Raw genomic sequence first — 23,774 nt, 5'->3', positions numbered from 1 at the left:
GTTGCAAAGAATTGCTCTAGTCATCATTGAGTCTCAAGTCAACCCTCCTTATCATACAGAAGAGGAAACGGATTTTAACAGAGAAAATGAGTGAGTATAAGACCGCCCTTAGCTACTTTATGCAGCATTGGGAGTAGAAAGCCCATTTCTATGCATAGCATCTTTCCATGCTAAGGCAGGGAAATAGAGTCTACCATACATGATCTTCTCTTGATTCTATTATAACTCCAATCAATAGCTGTTTAGAAAGGCAGGCAGCATCCTTACTCTCTGGGATCAGTTTTACTCTCTTTCTGAATAGCCTGTTTTTATTGGCCATCTTTGTGCTAATCATGATAAAAATAACTGAAGTAACTAACCTATAAAAAGAAATGGCTTATTAAGCTTACATGAGAGATTAAAATCAAAGATCAGGTGACCTAATGGCTACTCTGTAATGATAGCTGCAGCATCAGATCAGTACATGTCAAAGCAACTTGTCACATCACAATCCAGAAAGCAGAGAAGGAGAATTGAGCCAGAAGACCCCTGTCCCCTTTGGGTGCACACTGCCAGTGACCAAGGGCCCAACCCATTTATGTATCTACCTATTTCCTACCTCCCAAAGGGTTAAGGAACACATTCTAAGAGTTCAACTCTGGGAACAAGCCTATAACATGGATCTTTATAGAATGTTGACCCAAATCATGCACTTCCCATGCAGTAGAGTATGAACACTTTATTTCGTGGACCACCTACTTTAGACTCATCTATCATATCAACCCTAATTGTAGACTTTTAAACTATGTCCTAGCTTTTCTGAGTTGGGATGTGGTTCTGTCTCTTGAGTTTAAGTACTACTACTATAGATTTGAGGCTTTTTATATCCATGACTTCTTATTTATTTTATGGCCTGGGCTTTTCTTTCCACTCGGGTGTTAAGTCTGTGCGTCCGTCATTATCTTGTATTCCTAGGTCTCTGTCAAATTCAACAGAAAATGAAAAGCACTATATTTCTCAACAAGCTGCGATTTGACCAGAATACACATAGGAGAAAGAAATTTTTAAAATAAGAGACATTCTGTTTTCCCCTTGTCGGTCATGATAGTGTTTCAGAGAAAGCTTCCTCATTTACTGTTGATATATTTTCAATAAAAGTTTCTTGTCAAACATGATGAAACACTCTTAAGATCTTTATTTTCAGTGAAGGGCAAAATATTTTCAAATACACATCAGTATTTTCTTCCAACTTTTTTGTAGTTTAGTTTTGTGCTTCCAGGATAAATTAGATACTGGTGGGCCTGGGTATTATCTATCTGTGCAGATGTCTAGCACACACATGGCCTAGATCAGTTGTCAAGATATACAGTTTTGAAATCATAAATTTCTACTCTTTGTCTTAAAGTTTAAATATTTTTATAGCTGCTCTATTTATATGCTGCATGTCAGTATTTTTACTAATTGAAATGCTGAATCACTAATAACATCCTGCGAATGGCCCTCTCATGAAAGGATTAGTGCCACATAGCAGGGACCCAAAGACGTTCTTTGTATTCTCTCTACCATGTTCTATGGACATGTTCTATGGACAGTAAGTCCGTAGTTTCAAAGAGAATCCTAACCAGAACCTAGTAACTTTAAAACCCCAATCTTGGACTTTGAACTTCTAAAAATATAAGAAAGTGATGTGTGCTGCATAAGCTACCCAGTTTATAGTGCATTGGTTACCACATGAATCATAGTCCAGAAGTTGGTATAAGGAGCCAGTTGTCTTAATTTACTGTAGCATATCATAGATGAATGCCAATTTTCTAATATTCCTCTCATTGAAAGGTAGGCTCTAAAATCCTTCTCCTAGAATCTGGAAATGCTTACTGACTGATATAATTTGTAAGATATGATGGGTGTGATAAATGACCCAGTGTCTGGGCCTAAGCCCAGAAATAACAGAAATGCTAAATTTCTTACTCTTTGGAACACTGGCAATGAACCTGAGATCACAATACTGCTATAAAGCCAAGCAACAGGCACAGGCCCTAGAGCGAGACATCATGTGAGAAAAGACAGGATTGTCAAAGAACACCGACCCTCCAGACAGACAAATGAAGTAAGCTTCAAATGAAGCATCCCACCAAGCCCTGCACCAAAAGCAAGCCTAGAAGTGCATATGCAAAGTTAAACGAATGCTTTGAGCTATAAATACAGACTCAATAATCGCAAGAAGAGGCCGTTTCTAGACTTCTCTCTTCTCAAACATATTTTATCCCCAGATTTGTTTTGTTTTATATCCTAGCTCCTAATGGAACTTGTTTCCATGGTCTTTATAAAAGTTATGTAGAGTTTATTGAACTATATAATCCTTTTGTAATTAAATATTAAATATGTAAATAGATATCTACCTGAAGTTACATACCTACCTCTTCATAGCATCTATAAATTTAACTAACTGCCAATTGAAAGTACTCAGAAAAATCACTGTATGTTTGCTAGCCATGTACAGACTTCTGCTGTATTCCTAAACAGAACCAAATAACCACTATTTGCATAATATTTACATACATTGGATATTATAAGAAAACTAAAGCTAGTTTTAAATACATGGGCAGATCTATGTACTTTATATGCAAATAGTATACCAATTTTTAATGAGATACTTTCCCATCTGTGGGTTTTGAGGTCCATGAGGAGTCCTGAAAGCCAATCCCCTGTGATGGTTGAGAGATATACCATTCTAATATAAAAAATCAAGTTATGAGGGCAGGAGACATAAGTGAAAGCAACTACAGCTTCTCCGTGGAGTGCATTTTCTTCAATAGACCACTTTGCTCAAGATGAAGAGAGCATGAGGCCCAGAACTGGTGAGACCTGATTTTCTTATCAATGGAGGCAGGTCCTATTCATCTTCGCCATTGATGACTCTATGAGTATGCCAGTTCAGCTTCTGTACTATGTATTTATGAGTGTCTATTTGTGTTTCTTACAACATTATTAGAAACCTGTTCCATGGTGCTCCAGCCCATGGGACAAATGAAATATCCACTCCTTTGCTGCACCCTGTACCTTTCTTGTCTCCTCCAGCTCTCAGTAAATATTTGTTGAATTAATGAATGAACAAATGAGTATGTGTTAGTCACCGCAGTTACAAAGACAAATGAGATATGATCCCTGCCCTTGAGGAGCTCACAGTCTATTGAACACAAGCAGCAAATTAAATACTGCTCATGCCTCCTGGCTAGTTCATTCTTTTATTTAGAAATGCCATTTCATCTATGTCTAGCTGCTATTCATACCAACACCCAAATGAAACAAGATATGTGAAAATGTACCTTGGAGGAGGCTAGAAAGGGAGTGGAGGCTTTCCACTTATCCTGAAGAGATAGCCTCTCTATGCTGACTGACAATCTGGAAAGGCAATAGGGAGAAATGCCCTCACCAGAGCTGCAGGAACCCGGGCTCAATTACTCAGAATCACCCTCAGGGACCCATCAGAAAAAGCGAGAACAAAACCACTGACACACCATTCCATCAAGCTGTGCCTGCCCTGGCTGCAGAAACAGCAGTGTGGCCACTGTGTGGGCACAGCTATGCAAGCTGCACCTTGAGCCAAAAGATCTGAGGTAGACACCCGGGTTTTTCTTGAGTATGTAAAAAGAGAGGTAAAAAATTTTAAATCAACCTAAATGTATAATTGTGCCAGGAATGAAGCAGAGAGGGGTGATAAGGAAGTGCTTTTCAGTGGGCTCCCAAGCTGACTTCGGGGCGGCAGCAGACTCTGGTAATCGGGAATTCTACAGCTCCGTGCAGTGACTGGAATTCAGAGAAACCCACTATATCGTGTATGAAGAACTACGGGAGAGGAGCTCAAATATACTCATGGTTAGAAAATGGGAATGCTAATAACCAGAGTTTGATCGAGATCTAGCACTCACATGTATCAAAGACTATAGCATATCCCATGAATATGTACAAGTACATGTCTATCAGAATATTTTTTCAAATATTTAAGGAGACAGAAATGTTTCCTACCTGGATTTCTTTATAGAAACTATAAACATATCTTGAATTATTAGAAAATAGTCCACAATATGTATAACTAAAATAATTAATTGAACAAGAGCAATGTGTAGAATAGCCAGATTTTACTCAGTCGTCTTCATCCATGTTCTTAAAAGCATTAGCTCTTTTTCCTTAACAAATAGGTTTCCCTGCCCTGAGAGGTCTTGCTGGTGTGGCTGCTGTGTCACGTGTGTGCCAGTAGGTGGCAGAGAAGAGAGAGGCTATGTCTGAGCTCAGTGTTCTGACCTGTGAACATCTGAAGGATTAGTAGCCTAACGCTAACTGAAAAGCTAAATCGAGCCTAGATGATCACCAGTCCTGCATTGTCAACCCAGATCTGGACCTCTCCAAGGGTAGGGACCAATCCCAAGACAGACAACCCCCGCATGGGGCCACACAGATGGCCCAGGTGAGGAGGTGTAGCTCAAGACAACCATTAGTCCAACCCCATAAGATCTGAAGAAGGAACTAGCCTGGGGTTGGGGTAGTGGGAGACCATGTCTGCGGTAACTCCTGCCCAGTGCCATAATGCACAAGGAGGGCATAGTACTCCTGAGACCACTCCAAAGATGACCCCCAGACATTCAGAGATCCTGGGCACCAGTAAGATGAGCAAGTAAGTGGTGGAGAAATGGAAGAGAAAGAGAAATAGAACTATGTGGTCACAATGAAGAGGGGCAGAACTAGAAAACTGAAGGTAGTAAGGACAGCCTGATGTGAGTACTCAGTGACGCCACCTGGGATCCTGGCCTGTGCTGCCACAGGGGGCCACTTCTGGGTCCATGGGCCACCAGGGATCTATTACCACAAAAGGCCAGGCAGATATTACTGGTCTGGGCTGCTGCTAAGGACATGTTGATGATATCTGAGGGCTGTGCAGAACTGACCCCACTCTTCACCTGGGCATCATGGGAGAGCTAGCCCTGGAGTCATGAGAGTAGGAGAGCTGACACTGCTCCTAGCCAACTGTAGTAATCAGGAGAATGGCCTGCCTGTCATCCAAGACGAACAGTAGAGCTGTCCCTCATTGTAGGAGTTTCAGGTGAGCTGTCCTGAAAGTCTGAACAAGGGAGAGACTACCCCCTTCCTAACCTACCCTCTTGCAAACTATAGGAGGCAGGAAAGCTAGCCCGAAGGTCATCAGAGCAGGAGAGCTGGCCCTGTACCTCACCTGCTGTAGCACTTGGGAAAGAGGGGCCTGCACCTCACTTGGGCAACACTATAGAGCTCACCTTAAATATGAGGGTTGCTGGTGAGTAGGCCACAAATGCATGAGCGTGAGAGAGCTGGCCTGGCTTCTTGTCTGCTATGTGGTGTTGCAGACAATGGAGAGAGACCCCTTTTTCCTCTCACCTATTGCCCTGGGGTGATGTGAGTGGAACTGGCCCTGTCCTTCACCAGCTGCAACACTAGGGAGAGATGGCCCTGCACCTCAGCTGACAGCAGGGTAGAACTCACTGTGATTGCTAGGGTTGCAGATGAGTCAGCCCTGAGGGCATGAGAGTGGGAAAGCTGATTCTGCCCCTTGCTGGCTGCAACATTGGATGGGCCAGCCAGAGCAGAGCAGGAGAGCTGTCCCCGATGGTATCGGTACAGGAAAGCTGGTGTGGTGACCAGCTCAGATACTTCTCAGGACCAAATCTAGGGATTTGATTTGGCCCACCACAACATCTAGCCCCTAAAACATAGATGAACTTCTGGAGTATGTAAAGGGGCAGGTCCTACAGATTCAAAGCTACAGGATCTCCATGACGCAAGATATCTGAGAGGCATCCCAATGAGGTTCCAGGATTGATTATGTAGTAGAACCCAGAGGCCTCAACCAGAGCAATGACTCATTGCAACGAACATTTGCAAGCAAAGAAGTGTGGAGGGTATACTATGGAACACACTGTGACCCACTATGGCTTCCACAAGTTGTTTTTCTGTTCTGAGGCAGTTGTAAGGGTGGAGGGTACATAAAAGAGAAGGGCAAGATGAATGAGATAGGGTGGATGCTGTGAAATCCACAAAGAACCAATACAAGGGTTTGTTTTTTTTTTTAAATAAGCATGTTTTCAATTTGTACATCTTTGCCCCCTTCCTTTATACTTCAGAACTTTTAAGTTAGACAAAGGGAAAATGATACCTTTGTTTACTATCATAGGTTAGTGGATTATGGGTCTTTCCTTTATTCTAGCAAAAGTATCTATGGCAAAATGTTTACGTGAACCAACATGCAATGTTGACTAGAATCCAGTTGGACAGATTTCTTTTTGTGTTGAATACTGCAGGAAGAGGGTGTCTGAGCACTGTTGCAAAATGATGTTATCCTTGTCTGGTCAAGTAGTGGACTCTGCTACAGTTCAAATAGACTGAGCTCTGTGGGTAGAAGTGACTCTAATTGCAAAGGAACCAGCAGTTTATTTGCTGCCTTTGTTCACCACACCCTGAGTTCTTGCACATAGAGACTCCTTAGGAAAACATCCAAATTCCTCTCCCCCTGGAAGCTTGAAAGTTTATCAGCATTAGCATCTAAAACAGAAAAGACAATCTTTATTAAGACATATTTTCTTCTCCTTTAAGAGGTAGATCATGGCATCAACATTAGACTCCAAAAGAACCAAATTTATTGTCTCTGTAGTTACACAAAATTATAAAAATTAAAAGTTTTTAAAGTTAGTAGAAACTGTCAATGTGATCCATTACAAGTTTGATCACTGTCTTCCGATTCTGGATAGAGAGATCCACTTTTAGAGAAACAAAATTAAAGAAGCCGGCATGTTGTCTCACATCTATAGCACTTGGAAGGCTAAAGTAGGAGAACTGTAACAAATTTGAGGCCATCCTGGGCTAGGCGAGACCCTGCCTTTGAAAGAAAACAAATTAAAAGAACAGCATTAAACTTTCACAAAAATATAACTGGCTTGCGAATTTTCATTTCTGTCCTTTGAAGTTTTGCAGTCTTTCTTTGACCCCGGGGTTAACTGCCATGGCTCTCGGGTGTTATAAATATTTTCCTGTGTCGTGTGCCATCTTATTTTAGTACACAAATTAAAACTCTGGAATTTCACGGCCCCCAATGCTTGTCTTTATGAGAGGTGCTGTGTTAAGTGAATTAAAGTTGGAAGTGACTAAAAAGAGAAATACAGTTAAAGAGACAAGCCTGCTTCAAGACATCTGCACCAGTCAATGCCTTGGGATACAAAGCACATAGAGGGGGTGAGATGCCCAGAAGCAGAGATGCTGAGTAACATGGATTACTACTGGTCCCAAGGCAGCAATCACCAGAGACCTGCCTAGTTCCATACCATAGTCTTGCCCCCTAATCAACAGTGCCAAATATTTCAACAGGAAGTAGCATGGATAAAATCCTTGAAGGATGGGACCTTCTTTCTCCTTCAAGTCAGAAAAAAAAATGATTCTATGAGGATAATATCATAGACCCCAAAAAGAACTTAGAAAGGTCATAGGGTTTATGCTTCTGACATCGGGTTAAACCAAGCGTCACCTATCTGTAGAATAGCAACATACTTGCTTGCAACTCTTCAAGCAAAAGAGGCTGTTTGGCTTTCTTTGATAACCCGGCTTGATGTTTAATTGCCTTTTCCAAAAGGGAGATTTTTGTTATGAGTTCAGAGCTGATCAGAGCTGGTTCCAGTATCTATGCTGTCACTCTGACCATGGAACCTTTTAGTAGGCTACTGGTCTTGCTAAATCTTAATTCAATGGCTTTGTAGCATTGGGATAAGCAGCAGGCTTTTTACTGACCCAGGATGATTTTTTACATTCGCCTATTACTGTCCACGTGTTCTTCAGCATGACTGTGGAGGTAGACAGTCCAATGTGTGGCCATTTCCTGAGGTAGTAGACAGCATGGTGTAACTGGGAAAAAAAATTGGCACACACTTCAAAGGGAAGCTGGCTTGCCGTCAGAATAGCAAGATAAAAGGAGAAAACATTTAGTGTGTCACACTAGACTGTGGGAGTTAGTAGTTACTGCTTATGCCAGATATCGTTTGACATCACTGGGGCACAGGACCAAAAAGCGTTGCAGCCAGTCCCCTGAATGATAAGGGAAGATGATTCCTTTCATTTGTCATTACTCAGGAAGCTGGGAGACATGTTGTTGACAGAGACCTACATGGAGCCCTGCGTACAGATGACAGGGAAACAGATGCCTGGTTTTGTGGGTCCTAGCCATACCACAGAAGATTTACACAGAAAGTAAAGCACTTTGAGACAACAGTTGTTTCCTGTCCTAATGTCTAACAAATGCCTCTTGGTTATTAGTGGCTGTACCTTCACCGTGGTGAGGAAATTTCTGACCCAAGACTCTGCTATGAAATATGCGTTAAAGACTTGGGAACTTGAAAAGTGCTCTGTGAGCTGAAAAAGTTACTCAAGGTTCTCATACTCAGCTATAAATAAGCGTAGTCCTTCCTGGTTATCACAAAGCTTGGATCTATCTTCCCTGTTTTAAAGCAACAAAGACATAAAATATGTGTAGTCTCTGCAGAGGGTAGCACTGGGGTCTAAGACGAAGGATAACAAACGTGGCCCATGTCCTCAGATTACTCACAAGCATAGCTGATATTCACAACTATTTGTTGAATAAAACATGAAGGGAAGTATTTAAACAGACGAGTTGTAATGTGACATAAATTCTGGCGGTTTCTGCTGTGATTCTCTCTACGGGTAATGTAATTAGGGTGGTCAGAGCCTTGTAGAAGATACAATACTTGCGTTATCACTTTGTTTTTTGAGTTTTTTTTTTAATTGGATATTTTTATTTACATTTCAAATGTTTTTTTTTTGAGATTATATCATCCCAACATTTCTCTCTTCCCTTCCCTCCCTTCAATTCTTCTCATATTCCCCTTCTAAATTCATGGTTGTGTGTGTGTGAGTGTGTGTGTGTGTGTGTGTGAGTGTGTGTGTGTGAGTGTGTGTGTGTGTGTGTGTGTGTGTGTGTGTGTGAGTGTGTGTGTGTGTGTGTGTGTGTGTGTGTGTGTGTAGGAATGTATCACAACCTGCTATATAACCTATAAACTGGGCTGGTTATTTGGTATTGGATAAACAGTTGGCGTACGGAGCTGAGGACTGAACCCAGGGCCTTGCGCTTGCTAGGCAAGTGCTCTACCATTGAGCCCTTCCATTGAGAAAAGTATTTCTCTCATTCTTTTTCTTTTCTTTCTTTTCTTTTCTTTTTTTTTTTTTTTTTTTTTTGGAGCTTGGGACCGAACCCAGGGCCTTGTGCTTGATAAGCGCTCTACCACTGAGCTAAATCCCCAACCCCTATTTCTCTCATTCTTAGCATTCCTTAGTTGCCTGGGCTACATGTGAAACAGTGGTTATTGATTTGCAAAGCAAGCACTTACGATTTGAACACACGCACACACACACACACACACACACACATGCGTGCACAAACACACACTCACTCACACATCATATACATAGTACATGGGCTAGACTGTTAGGTCTAAACCTATAATGTGATAGGAGATAACACCAGTGATCAGATAGGAGGCAGGGGGAAGATGAAGCACAGAGCTGGTGACTCTTTAATGTCTCTTCAACTCCTGGTGATGAGTGCTTTCTTCATTATAAATCAAGCCCCACTCTCTTCAACATTCATGTCTTTGAACTATTCTGAAAATAGAATAGTCCTCTTGGCCCATAACGTCATTCATCTTCTAAAAAATACTGTGTGTGAGATGGGAATATTCAGTGTCAATACAAGGCATTTATGAGTGTGCAGTCTCTTTCAGAAGTGATACTCTTAGGACCACAAAACATAAAGGTGTATGAGTTCAGTGTCATCGCCTATACAGGGAGTTATGGGAATTCTTGTATGCAGATGAAAAGAAACACAAGACCCATGCATCTTCAGTGAGAGAGCGTGGCCAACTTCCCACCGCGCCTTTGCCAATTTGTCTTGTCACATCAAAAATCTCAACTGTACATAGGGAGACAGTGACTCTGAAACTCAGAAGCTCTGGGGACAAGCTGCCTTTTATAATCTCTCTCTAAGAAATAAGTGATTAGCAAAGGAAGAGGGGAGGGGAGGGAATGTTAATCAGCTCAGGGGAGCCCTCCATACAGTAACTATCCGAGAAGCTATGATTTGTAGTTATGTGTCCTTACGCTTTTCAGGCCCCAAACTAATGCTAGAAGGCAAATACCACAAACTCCCTGAAAACAACATTCCTCTGTTCTCCTTCTTGAGACACACATTTCCTCGGGAGACAGATTTCTAAAGAGTCACACTAATACTTGAGGTATATAAAGGTATAGAGAGGATGCCAAGGGCACTACAAGAGACCCCTAGCTTCCTTTATAAAGGGCAGGATTAAGAGCTCAGAAACTGAAGCCTGAATAATCAAGGCATTCCAGGGATGGCAGTAAGATTCAAGAATTGACTTGTCGCTGTGGCTGTAGATTCACATTGTGCTAGTGATAAATATATGAGAATAAAGTATAGATTAAAGTACAAGGTGTTAAAATATTGAAACATTACCAGTAGGTCTTTATGGCCTTGCAGAGGTCTACCTTTTGGCAGCGAACCTAGATAAACCATGAGGCTATAATCTAAGCCTCTGTGTGTGGAAGCCCAAACATGCAAGCACAAACACGCAGACACACACACACACACACACACACACACACACACACACACACCATCATACCAAAGCACCATCGTAACCATGTAGCCAACGTGCTGAGAAAACCAAGGAAGAGCAGAAGGACTACTTTGCTGCTATGAATACAAAAATGAAGGGCACCTGTGCATCCTGGGAAATGGGTCAAATGGGAGAAAGGTGTTAAATCATCATAGCAATGTCAGTCTCAGCCCGGGAGAGACAGTGCTCACTTCCAGTTTTAGTGAATGGTTCCATGTTCATCCTGACTCAGAGCGACGAAAAGGAATTTCAGGTTTCTATTTTGTTTCTGGTTGTACACCCATAGCATATTCATTATCCTAAAAGTTTTAAATTATGTTTGTATAAATTAAAACCTCTGTGGCCTCTCTATTTGACTTTCCTCCTTCCATCCTCATTCCTCCTGTTGCATTGTCCCTCTGAACTCTGAGGGGTTGGTTCTTTCTTTCTTCCTTCCTTCCTTCCTTCCTTCCTTCCTTCCTTCCTTTCTTTCTTTCTTCCTTTCTTTCTTTCTTTTTTATTTATGCTTTTTTTGGATTTTTTTAATTTACATTTCAAATGTTATTGCCTTTCCCGGTTTCCCATCCATAAGCCCCCTATCCCATTCCCCTCCCCTTTCTTCTATATGGGTCTTCCCCCTCCCCAAACACATCCCCTTCCTGTCTCCCGACCCTGACATTTCCATACACTGGGGGGGGTCCAGTCTTGGCAGGTCCAGGGGCTTCTCCTCCCATTGGTGCCCAACAAGGCCATCCTCTGTAAAATAGGCAGCTGGAGCCATGGGTCTGTCCATGTGTACTCTTTGGATGGCGGTTTAGTCCCTGGGAGCTCTGGTTCTTTGGCACTGTTGTTCTTATAGTGTTGCAAATCCCTTCAGCTCCTTCAATCCTTTCTCGATTTCCTCCAATAGGGGCCCCGTTCTCAGTTCAATGGTTGGCTGCTAGCATTCGCCCTCTGTATTTGTCATGCTCTGGCTAAGCCTCTCAGGAGAGAGCTATATCAGGCTCCTGTCAGCATGTACTTCCTGGCTTCATCAATATTGTCTGTTTGGTGGCTGAATTTATATATATATATATATATATATATATATATATATATATATATGTATTAGATATTAGCCCTCTATTGGATGTAGAATTGGTAAAGATCTTTTGCCAATCTGTTGGTTTCCATTTTCTCCTAATGACAGTGGCCTTTGCCCTAAAGAAGTTGTGTGATTTTATGACGTTCCATTTGTTGAGACTTGATCTTAGAACATAAGCCATTGGTGTTCAGGAAATTTTCCCCAGTGCCCACATGTTCCAGGCTTTTTCCCACTTTTTCTTCTATTAGTTTGAGTTTATCTGGTTTTAAGTTAGACTAACCTTAATAACTTTTCAATAAAGGTTATTCAGGGAATCTTCGTAAACATAGATTTCTCACCTCACAAAGAGGCACCGAATCAAAATCTCCTGTGTTGCCCCTAAGCATGTACATGTTAGTATGTCTCCCACCCACTTCTTAGCTTGGTGACCACAAACATTGGAAGAGTTGTCTCCCCTCACTATTCTAATACATATTAGGACAAGGCTGGTTTTCCACTTTGCAGGCTATGTGAGGTTTTAGATTCAGTGATGGAATTATTTGCCTGTTTTTCTGTTCTGTTAATAAGATCCCTTTTATTTTGATATATAGTCTCATTACTTATCTTTCTGAACATTTGTGTTTTGAGCACAAAGGGATATATATATATCCCTTCTTTTGTGTTGAGGAACTATACAACCTGTTGGATAATTCAGATTTCAGTAATACCCAAGGTGACTTCCTGAATTCCCAGGAACTCATAAGTTGTGGTCTTTGTGGTTGACATTGACATAAAAAGTTTTTGCTAATCTGTAGCCTTGGGAGAATGGCTAGGAGCCAAGTTCATGAGCCCTTGCAGTAGAATTTTGCCTGAGCATTTTTCTAAATAGTGTGTAGAAAGATTGGCCTTAGCCTGAAGTCCCATCTCCCCATAACACACATACACTTCACATTGCTTACTATTGTATGTACCAATGTGGCTGCATCTAGTCTTACATGAGACTTTATTCCCTGAGTAATAGAATGTACATATCTCAGGCCTGAAACTGAGAACATTTGTTGCACTTCTTTAACAATTTCTCATTGGTGACAGTTCTGTTAGAGAACTATTCCCAGTGAGCTTAATGTGGCAAACCTATAGAAATTTGGATACTGAGGCAGGAGGATTGAGAGTTTGAGATCAACCTTAGCTGCATAGCATGATACTATCTCAAAAATATCAATTTAACCCAGTAGCAAAGCACAGGCTTAGCGTGCACAAAGCCCTTAATTTTATCCTCAACAACACAACACAACACACACAGACACACGAGCGTGCGCGCGTGCGCGCGTGCGCACACACACACACACACACACACACACACACACAGAGAGAGAGAGAGAGAGAGAGAGAGAGAGAGAGAGAAAGGGGTAGTACGAGATGTCAGTACCTTCAGAGGAATCTTGCATGGCTAAACCATGTTAGTTTTCTTCCATGCATGAACACCACATATTGTTCTAGATCCCAGACTAGTTTCTCAGAAAAAGCAATAACTGTCTAGAACTGGAACTATATCCAGTCTCCATGTGGGATCATGGTTACATGAAATGTGGTATATGTATACAGTGTACACACATCCTGATTTACCACATCCATCAATGTAGACAAATATTAAACAGAGACTTGAAACAGAAGGTGCATATTATGCAAGACAATCAATATGGTCAACATAAATTTCACTAACTGACAACATTTCGTAAGCCTTAACATAGGTGATTAATGTGGTGATTGAAAGTATAGCACAGTGGTTATTGCAGACAGGGTGGGGAAATGGCCAAAGAGTGACACTCTTGGCCTTGAGTGTCACTGTTAATATTTCTACTTCTACATTCAATAGCTACATAGGTATTTGGTTTATTGTAATTTTTTAATAGTAATATTAATTTGAATAGCTATATTTTAACAGTTGTACCCTCAAAGGCTTTCATTTTTCTAGTAATTGACTTATATTTACAGCATTATTTTATTAACTTCTTTTGTTGGACATTTTATAATAAGATTTTTACATAAACCACAATGAGTGTGGCCATTCACTGTCCCTGCTCTCCCCTCATGGTGGCCTTAGACCATGTATCCATATTAGAATGAGGATTACAGTTTTCTTCTATGTACTCATGTCACTCTGGCTACCCATTTGGTTTGTTTTGGGTTTTGTTTTTTCCAAAAATTCTGTAACTTTATTTCTCGCCATGCAACGTCAGAGTGCTCACAAGAGAATGCAGGTGACAGGAAGAAACTAGAGACTTGAAAACTGAAAACAGTAGCAGAAAGGTGTGCCAAGGAAGCAGACATGGCCCAAGATGGTGAGCAACACACCACAGGGCACTAAAAAGCATGATCAAGAGTGTAGTTTTATTGTAAAGGTAAGAGGGAGTTTCTGTAGAACCTGAAGAAAAAGGAAACCATGGTCATGTCCATCACCATGTCTGTTCCAGAGATGGTGAAAAGAGCATACTCTACTCTCCCTTATACAAACTCTTATTAGGAGTGTTTAGTTATACTAATTTTCTGTTACATTATAATTTGACTAATATACATTACATATAAATATATATTGTATATATTAGGTTACATATAATCAATATAAAAAGCTATAAATGGAGAAAAATATGTCTACCTTCAGTCTACATATTGAAGACTCAAAATATATCAGACAAAGCTTAAAAGACACACCCTTGCATTTACAACTTTGGGAGTTGAAGACCTGTCTTCTGTGTAGGTGCTGTCAGAGGTCACTGTGAGCTCCACCAGTCTCCTTAGCTCATCTTGCCCATGAGCCTAGTCTGATCTCCTTCTAGGGAAAGGCTAATCCCAGAATTCCTGAGGATTGCTCAAGACCTGTAGGGATGTAGAAACTCACTCTCTATCTCCTCATTAATTGACTATTGTCCTGGCTAGATTTATGACAATTTGACAAAAGTTGGAGTTATCTGAAAAGAAGGAACCTCAATTAAGAAAATGTCTCCTTATGATCCAATTTTATAGGCAAGCCTGTAAGGCATTATTTTAGTGATCATGGGGGAATGCCCAGACCATTGCGGGTGAAGACATTCCTGAGCTGATTATCCTGGGATCTATAACAAAGCGGACTGAGCAAACCAGTAAGCAGCACCCTTCCATCGCTACTGTATTCACTTCTGCTTCCAGGTTCCTGCTCTGTTTGAATTCCTGTCCTGACTTCCTTCAGTTAAGAACAGTGCTGTGAAAGAGTAAGCCAAATAAACCCTTTGCTCCCCAACTTGCTTTTGGTCATGATGTTTCATCAAACCAATAGTAACTCTAAGACAATGAAGGACCTGTTCAGTAGTTCTGCATATCTGTTTGTCTGTCTGTCTCACTCTCTGTCTCTGTCTTTGTGAGTGTATGTGTGAGTGTGTGTGTGTGTGTGTCTGTGTCTGTGTGTGTGTCTGTGTGTGTGTGTCTGTCTGTCTGTCTGTCTGTCTCTGTGTGTGTGTGTGTGTGTGTGTGTGTGTGTGTGTGTGTGTGTGTGTGTGTGTGTGCATCTAAGGACAACCTCAGGCATTGTTCCTCTAGTGCTGTTCACCTTATTTTAGAGAATTCATGTGGTGACAGAGTGGGCACAGTTACTCTGCTCTAGAATAACATTCACCAAATTACAGCATGAATTGATTCTAACTTGCAGTGAAGGCAGAGAGAATCAAGTCAGGTTTCTGACTCCAATATCATCAAAGGACACCAGAGATCATAAAACATCATGATGCAGTACTATAGAGATGGCCAATACTTTGGAGCTTCAAACAAAAAAGAAGCCAAAAGCTTTTCAATTTCTTAAATTTCTAGTAATAGGAACTCTTTTTAGGGGACTTTACAGACACCCACAGTCAAACAGTGAATGAACCTTGAGGACTTTGATAGCAGAATAAGTGGAAGGATTGTGTCTCCTAAAGGGATAGAAACGCCACAGAAAGAACAGAACAACTAACCTGGACCTTTGGGGCTCTCAGAGACTGAGCCACCAACCAAAGAACAGGTATGTGTTGGGCCTAAGACTTCCCACATATAACCTAGCAGATATGCAGCTTGGTCTTCATGTGGATCCAGGACAGCTGGAGTGAGAACCATCCCAAAAGCTGTTCCCGTATATGTATATGTTCCTTTAGCTGGACTGCTTGTCTGGCCTCAGTGGGGGAAGAAGCACCCAGCCTAGCAGAGACTTGAAGCCCCAAGGTGAGGAGATACCCAGGGAATGCCCTACCTGCTTAGAGGAGAAGGAGAAAGGGAACTGTGGGAGAGGCTGACTGGGAAAGGGTCAATGAGTGGAATATGAAGCGAATAGGTAAAAAATAAAACAATATGAAGAAAATTAAAAGACCATGCTCCAGAAAAAAAAAATCCTTAGTTTAAAATTCTGAGCAATCCATTCATGAACTCCCTGCCTAATTTCCTTCCTTGAGGCAACCTGCCTCAGCAGATCTCTGGACCAGCAATGCATCTCCTGGGATCAGTCATGTGCATGTTTACAAGCCAGAGCACGGTCAGTTTCTGGAAGGGACCAAAATAGCGATTTTCTAGTTGTTTTCTTCTTTGATTTGCTTCACTGTAAATGTGACACAAAACTGGCCGGGTTAGGCTAATTATATCTAAGATTTTTGTTTCCTGCTGCTAAGTGGAATTGTGTAGAAGGCATCTCTCCACCCCCGAAGTATGGAACATTTAACCACAATAACCATTTCACCATTAGATGAGGCATCTTGCTGTCTTTTCTGCAGAGTGATTTATAGGTCACTTTGTACCCCATTTCCATAAATTATCTGTTGAGCCAGGGAAACATGCACAAGTCGTGGAGAATAAAACCGATATTCAAGATAAACCCAAAGATGCTATAGAGTAAAAAGCTCCTTAGCCACACAGCCAATGCAAGGAAGAAAGGAGGGCGATGGCCACCAAGTACCTGTGCAGATTCAGCGTCTATGCCTTTAAGTCCATCAGCAGTAAGCATCACCAAACGCAGTTGAAATGCTTCTATTTCCCCCTTAGTATTTTCACCATACTAGAATTCCAAAGTAAAATAAGTCACTCAGTTATCCAAACAGGAGAATTTGTCTACAAATGCACTGTGTGCATAAAAATGTATACTCAGGTTAGAACAGTGACTTGGTGGCTAATGCACTTGCTACACAAGCCCAGCCATCCTGAGATAAAGTCTCCAGAATCCATACTTTTAAAAAGCCAGAGGAGGTAGCACACATTTGTAATCCCAGTGTTCTGATGGTGAAATGAAAGACAGAAACATGCAAGTCCCCAGAAAGCCCCCTAGCCTGAAGTACACAGCAACACAGAGTACAGAGTAACAGTAGAGAAATCCTGACTCAAAACAGAGTGAAAACAAGCACCTACTCCCTCAAGTGGTTCTTTGACCTCTATCCATGTACTAGTGTGTCTATTCAGAACACACACACTCTCTCTCTCTCTCTCTCTCTCTCTCTCTCTCTCTCTCTCTCTTCTCTTCTCCATCTTCTCAGCTCTGAATTCTACGGCGTTTTTAGGATCCAGTACTTAATGACTTACATCTCAGCTGTGGTAATTCTATTCTGATACAGGTTCAGCATTTCTCACGAGTTATTAATGAGAAAGCTCAAGTTGGTTTTTTTGTGTCTAAAATCCTTGCAATTGATTGGTGACCTCCATAGAATTAATCCATTCTCTACCTAGAGTTAGTGTGTGTGTGTGTGTGTGTGTGTGTATGTGTATGTGTGTGTGTGTGTGTCCATCCAACTCAACACAGTATAACAGAGAGCTACCATTGAGAAATCAAAGTACCAGATGTGATTAAAGAAGATCACAAATCCTATTCTGTCTTTAATTCTATATCACTCTTCAACAGCTGAATCATGCGCTACCCCAGTGGAATCAGTGGAGCCATGCATTTTTAGTATGCCCAACAAAGCTATGACAAAATGTTTCTAAAATAAGCCACCCTGCTGAGCTGTTGTTAGTCAAGTTTGGTATTGCTTCCAAATTATTCAGTATTGCTAGACCAGTTTTATTAATCCATTCATCTCCCCAGAGAGTCCTAGTAATTTTGTATTATTGATGTTCCATTTCATCTGAAAGTAATTTCAAAAACAGCCTCAGAATTAAGGGCAGTAACCTAAGTTCTAGGGATGGAGGACTTGGGAGATGGTGATCAGAAGGTACAAGGACATAGTTCTAAGATCTAGAGACTGCATGCCCTGCTGGCAACAATTAGTAATGACTATGATGTTCTCTGTCCTCGAGATCTATACCCTTGGAGAGACAAAAGAGCATGACATTTCTTACCTAGTACTTACACTGAATATGATGTTATACCTAATCCAGGGGTTATGTAAAGTCTATGAGAGGGTGTTTGTATATTTTATAGGCATAAATAATTTAGTAGTCTAGAAGTGGGACTTGAGCATAGTTAGATTAGATATTGGTGTCCATGATGGGCTCTTAGATCTGATTCTCTGGAGGTATTTAGAGATGACTGTGTTTGAAGGTTACTATGAGAATTATGCCTTAAATGTAAATGAGTGAATGTGTGCATATGCACACACCCACAGGTGTACATGAGCGCACACACACACACACACACACACACACACACACAGCTACATGAAGTGACAGATCTTCTAATTAACTTGATTGGGACAAGCATTTTATAATGTGCATATATATCAAAACACCATGTTTGTGTACTCTCTCTCTCTCTCTCTCTCTATATATATATATATATATATATATATATATATATATATATATATATATATATATAAAATTTGTCAATGCATCTTAAGGGGAAATTACATAAAATCCTTCACACTTTTTCCTCTCACTTCCTCTCCTTGTTTTCTCTTCCACCCCCTGCATCTATAACACTCATTCCATACATGCTCCTGGGATTTGGAATTGGAAATGGTATGAAAGCATTTCCTTGGAAGGCAAATGCTAAGAGACTACATGTGTCATGTTCTTAACAGTATTAAAAAAAATAAAATTTGGGTCTGGCTGTCATGGCTCATGACTACAATCTCAGCAAGTGGGAGGCCAAGTCTGTAAGATGGAGAATTCAAGACTAATTTGGACTACATAGCAAGTTAATAGCCAGTCAGGGTCACATAGGAAGACAAAATTAGAGAAGTAGATGGACTGGAGGAGGCTGGGATGGGGAAAGGAATAAAATGACATTTGTTTTCTACCTAGAATAAAGCATGTTGTATTGAGAAAACAACATATGACATATGACATGCACAGCACAGAAAGGAATAGTTCCACTGATGTCATCTATAAAAAGAAAAGTAGTTGTCCCCTAGCCATGTGTGTTCTTCTTCTGCACCCCAGAAGCCAGTCACCATGAGCAGTGCTGAGTCATTTGCTTAGCACAGTGCAGATCAATACACTTCTTATCGAAGATCAATTGCCCACATGCCAAGTCCCATCACTATTGTGTTGAGGCTTTATCTAGTCTTTATCATCACATTCCAGCTACCTGCTTCATTCTCATCAGCTTGCTAATAGCCCAGTGGTAGAGTAAACTTCAGCCCATAATCATGTTCTTTCCTATTTCTCTTCTGGTCCATAATCTAGGGAGCTTTTCTCCTCCCCCCACCCCCAATCCCTATGCCTGTATAACATCACTCAAGCCCACTTCTCATCCTCCTTACATCAAAACCCCTGCAACTCCCTCTTGTCTTCCAATACTAGTATGCATGTACGTATGTACATACATGCATATGCACATGCATACAAGCACACACCCATACCCACACACACATATACATATATCCTTTTCAATGGCATGGATAAATAAAGGATGTCTTATCCATTGTTGTCCATACTCTACATGGGACATCATTGTCATTGAATATAGTTCCCATGTACTCATTTGCCTTTCATGTCACCTTTGGAAGACCTAAGATAGATGCCAATAGACAATATAGTAATTACAATCTCGATCAACCTAATTGTAGTTAGAATTAACAACCCCCATGAACATTCTTATGACAATCACCTTTTTCCATGGTATACTTTTTCATAAAAATTGGGATTCCTTGCCAAAATTAAATAGAACCTATTGAGGTTAGGTGGGTCTTTGTTGATGTCACTTCTTCATAATGAACAGGCTGTGCTATTCTTCCTGTGTGCAAAATAAAATGTGTTTAAAAATAAGATAAGGTAGATTTACACACAGACCTTCATATACATGATATAAGAATGGGCAAAAATGAAATAAATGGGTTTGTATAGTGGCATTAAAGACAGGTTCTCTTTCGTCAAAAATGATGTGTAGTACTTTATAGTCTCTTTTGATGGTAAAAAAATATCTTAGAAAAAAAACAAAAATATTTTGGAAAAAAAAAGTACATCCCAAGAAGCTTTGCTTAACTTGTATGAATCCAAATGAATGAAAGATTTCTCCCGTACAAATAATTTACCAGTGATGTTGTTTCATGGAGATTTCTTCACTTCAGGCTTTTTTTTCTACAAGATGTTCATTTATTCACTCAATAAATAAATGTTAAGTATGGGTGGTATGTCAGAAATTCTACTAGACATTTGTTTTCTCTGTATTAATAATAATAGTGACAATTTTTATAGCCCTGCTACCTCCCAGGGCTGTTTCTCTTCCTTACACATACTATTTCTCTTAGTCCTGCAAAGTAGATAGGACACTTGTATTCATCATACCAGCCCTGGCTGTTGTAGCAAATGTTTTCCAAAAAGTAAGTGGCTTAGTTCTTTGTCATTTAACATTCCTAGCTGGAGGTTGCAGATCAGTGGGGTGGCTCCATTCCACACAGTGATTTAAGGATCTAGCCTGAAAGTAGAGGACGTTGAGCAGGCAAAGAAAGGTTACAAATGTCACTTATGTTGACGGTCTCTTGGCAAGACCTTAATTGCATAAACACACCAGCCCCAAGGGAAATTTGAAATTGTAGTCCTGTGAAAGGAAAAATAGATTTTAGTGTATAGTTAGCAGTCTCTGCCACAACAAATAGGTTTAAACTGCCATTTGTAAGATGAAAAAGCAAAGGCTTAAAAAGATTGACTTGAATGAAATCACTTGGTTAAATGTAAATAGTCACAACTTGGTGTCTGGCTCCTGAACTGTAATTCTCCCATCATGTTGATTACAAAATACTTCCTTGGAGAAACGTTACCTGAGTGTATCATGTGTACTGTCTCTGTTGATATGGGCTGTTATGCCACAGACTAAAATCTTCATTTTACTTTCTCCTAGAATGGAGGAAAGTTCCTATTAATACCCAATACAAGGCTAAGTGCTGCCTCAAAATGGAAGCGTTGTCTTTGTCTTCTTACCACTCTGTAACATGATTGAGAATAGATTAATAAAGCCTCGCACCCATATCACACATTAGATGCAGTTGGTGCACTGCCCACAGACATTATAACCATCTTACCTACAGTTACTCCCTCATCAATGACTCCAGAGTGGATATTAATAAAGGGCTGGTCACATCATGGACTTAAGGTCTACAGGAAGAAGGAAGACAGATACTAAGCCAGTCATCGCTCTTCCCATTGTAGAAGCAACTAACAAACAGAATAAAGATGGTTATGAAAGCTGTCGAGACACAGACTGTGAGTGGAGGCCTGTTTTAGAGATTAGCTTTCCAATGAGTGAGTGGGAATCAGTCATGTGGAAAACAGTGGGAAGGATATTCCAGGAAAAAGAAAAAGAAAGAAAGATGTAGGAAGAACAGTGAACTTGAGAGAAGAAAATAGCCTCTCAGGAACTGAAAATCCCATGAAGCTAAGGATATTGAATGAGTAGTAGTGGTCATACTACACTAGACAAAATATGTTAATTTAATCCTCATGACCACCTACAAGATAGGTGTTATCACCTTCATTTTTGTAGAGAATTAACTGATGCATGGAGAAGTCACATAGTTAAATAACTAGCCTATCCTACAACACCGCCTGTGTGTAAATCCAAGGAGTCTAGCACCATGTATACCCCTAACACCATACAGGTAGGATAGACTCAAAGCTTACCCTCGGTCAATAAATGACTTCTCTACACAAGATGAAAACAAAACCATGTCTCTGTTTAGCAAAAGCTATTGACCTCGAATATCTGATGCCTCTTTTTAATAAGGGAGCCCTGGATAAAATTCTAAGAAACTATAGCATTTGAATAGAATATACTTTATCTTTTTTTTCTGAAAAATATAAATTTGCTTATCTGTTATAAATATAGATACAAAACCTTTGGGGGCTAGGGAGATAATTCAGTGTATAAGATGACTTTTTCCACAAGGATAAGAACCTGAGTTTGAATTCCCAGCATCCATATAAAAAGCCTGGCTTCACTAAGCCTGTCTGCAACCTAGAATTGGAAGATGGAGACAGATGGGTCCCATGAACTCATCCTTGCCTAAGCATCTTTAAAGAAAACCTTCTTCTATTTTTTTTCTCTTGAGGCATAACCTTCCTGTGACACTATATTAACTATACAATCAGTAGATTTGATGGACTGAATATACCAAGTCATTGCCACTCAGACTCATAAATAGACCATCTCTAGCTCTCTAACGGCCCTGCTCACTGCTGCCAACAGGTGCCACTGTAGTAGAATTGTCAGGGGAGTTGTTTTCCCCTCTTTGCTCCTGAGTAATAGATACAAAGGCTGGCATTTTTATTATCAAACTGCAAACCTGAGTTGGACAAGGTTCTGAGCTATTCTAACCCACCTAAAATGTTAATATTCAAATGACTGTCCCCTTACGTACCATCTGATCTTGCCCTAACTCACTCTGTCCATGTGTGTCCTCATGGCTCCTCTCTTGTTTAATGATATGGCAAATCCCTTGGACACTTGTTCATCATGACTCCTCCTGGATGTCGTGCCTCAAGACCACCTCTTCTCTTCCTTCCTCATGGTCCTCTCTCTACCTGGGACCCCTGGATGGGATCAGAAGTCCAGCCTTCCTATTATGCTCAGTCAGAGGCTGAATCAAGGTAATGGAGAACAATGTTTACAAACCACTGAGTCAGGTAGTGTTTCATAAAATAACAGTCCAGCCTGTACTCAACTCTCTACTGGTATGGAAATTAGCATTTGAATAATACAAAGACAACCTTTACACAGTACACAAAATGATTGTCCCTACATACCACCCTTCAAAGGATAAATACAGTGCTAAATTCTCATAGTCAACAATAATGGCATCTGGGTTTGTATACTTATAATAAATGAAATCATACAATGTACACTAAGATATCTGCCTCTATTATCCAACTTTCTGTTTATGAAATTTATATGTGTTGCTCATTCATTCCCCTAAACTATGCAGCGTGTGAATGGATGAAAATCCATTTGCATCTTCCTCAGATCATTAATAGTCAAACAGTTTCCCATTTGGGACAACTCTGTAAAAATGCTACTTTGAATATATCTGAAGAGATCTTTGTGTGAATATATCTATGCATCTCTTCTTGCTATGTACTAGCAGTGGAATGAATTGCAGGAGCTCAGATCAGCATATTTATTGTATCCATTTGCTAGTGTTCCCATAACAAAATATTATAGGCCAGGTGGCTTTAATAATAGAAATGTGTTTTTTCACAAATTTAGAAGCTCTGAACCTAAGATTGAAGAAGATTAAGGAGTCTATACGGCCCGTTCCTTTGGAAGATTTTCTCTTTCATTTGTAGGAGGCTACCCGTCTTTCCTTATATCTCTGCCTGCCCATTCCTCTGAGTCTGCCTAAAGATATCTTCTTCTCTTATGGATTGAAGCCATGTTAGATTAGTAAGTGCTCACCCTAAGGACCTCATTTTAACACAATTAGCATTTTGAAAAGCCTATTTTTAAATACAATTCTAGAAGTTCACAATATGTGGATTTCAGAAGGACACAGACAGGCACAATCTCAAGGGAGGTATGATAATTTAAAACTATTTCAAAAGCTTGTATTCTATCTGATTCTGTGTAGGTAACATTATTGCAATAACAAAGGTAAGCAGATGGAGAACATATT

General features: G+C 40.4%; 1 protein-coding gene and 1 non-coding gene across 3 annotated transcripts in view; both read left to right on the top strand.

The window, feature by feature from the left end:
* LOC116911424 (sterile alpha motif domain-containing protein 12-like) overlaps positions 1–23,774 on the top strand; it is a 242,867-nt gene that overhangs the window by 89,652 nt on the left and 129,441 nt on the right. The gene's annotated exons all lie outside the window — the stretch shown is intronic.
* Positions 4,184–4,315, top strand: LOC116890521. The gene has a single exon (XR_004386703.1). It is a non-coding gene; the product is annotated as a small nucleolar RNA SNORA17 (small nucleolar RNA).

The sequence above is a fragment of the Rattus rattus genome, chromosome 1 (assembly GCF_011064425.1).
Source record: "Rattus rattus isolate New Zealand chromosome 1, Rrattus_CSIRO_v1, whole genome shotgun sequence".
Lineage (NCBI taxonomy): Eukaryota > Metazoa > Chordata > Mammalia > Rodentia > Muridae > Rattus > Rattus rattus.
Note: the sequence above shows the minus strand (reverse complement) of the source record. Positions and strands in the feature narration are given on the sequence as shown.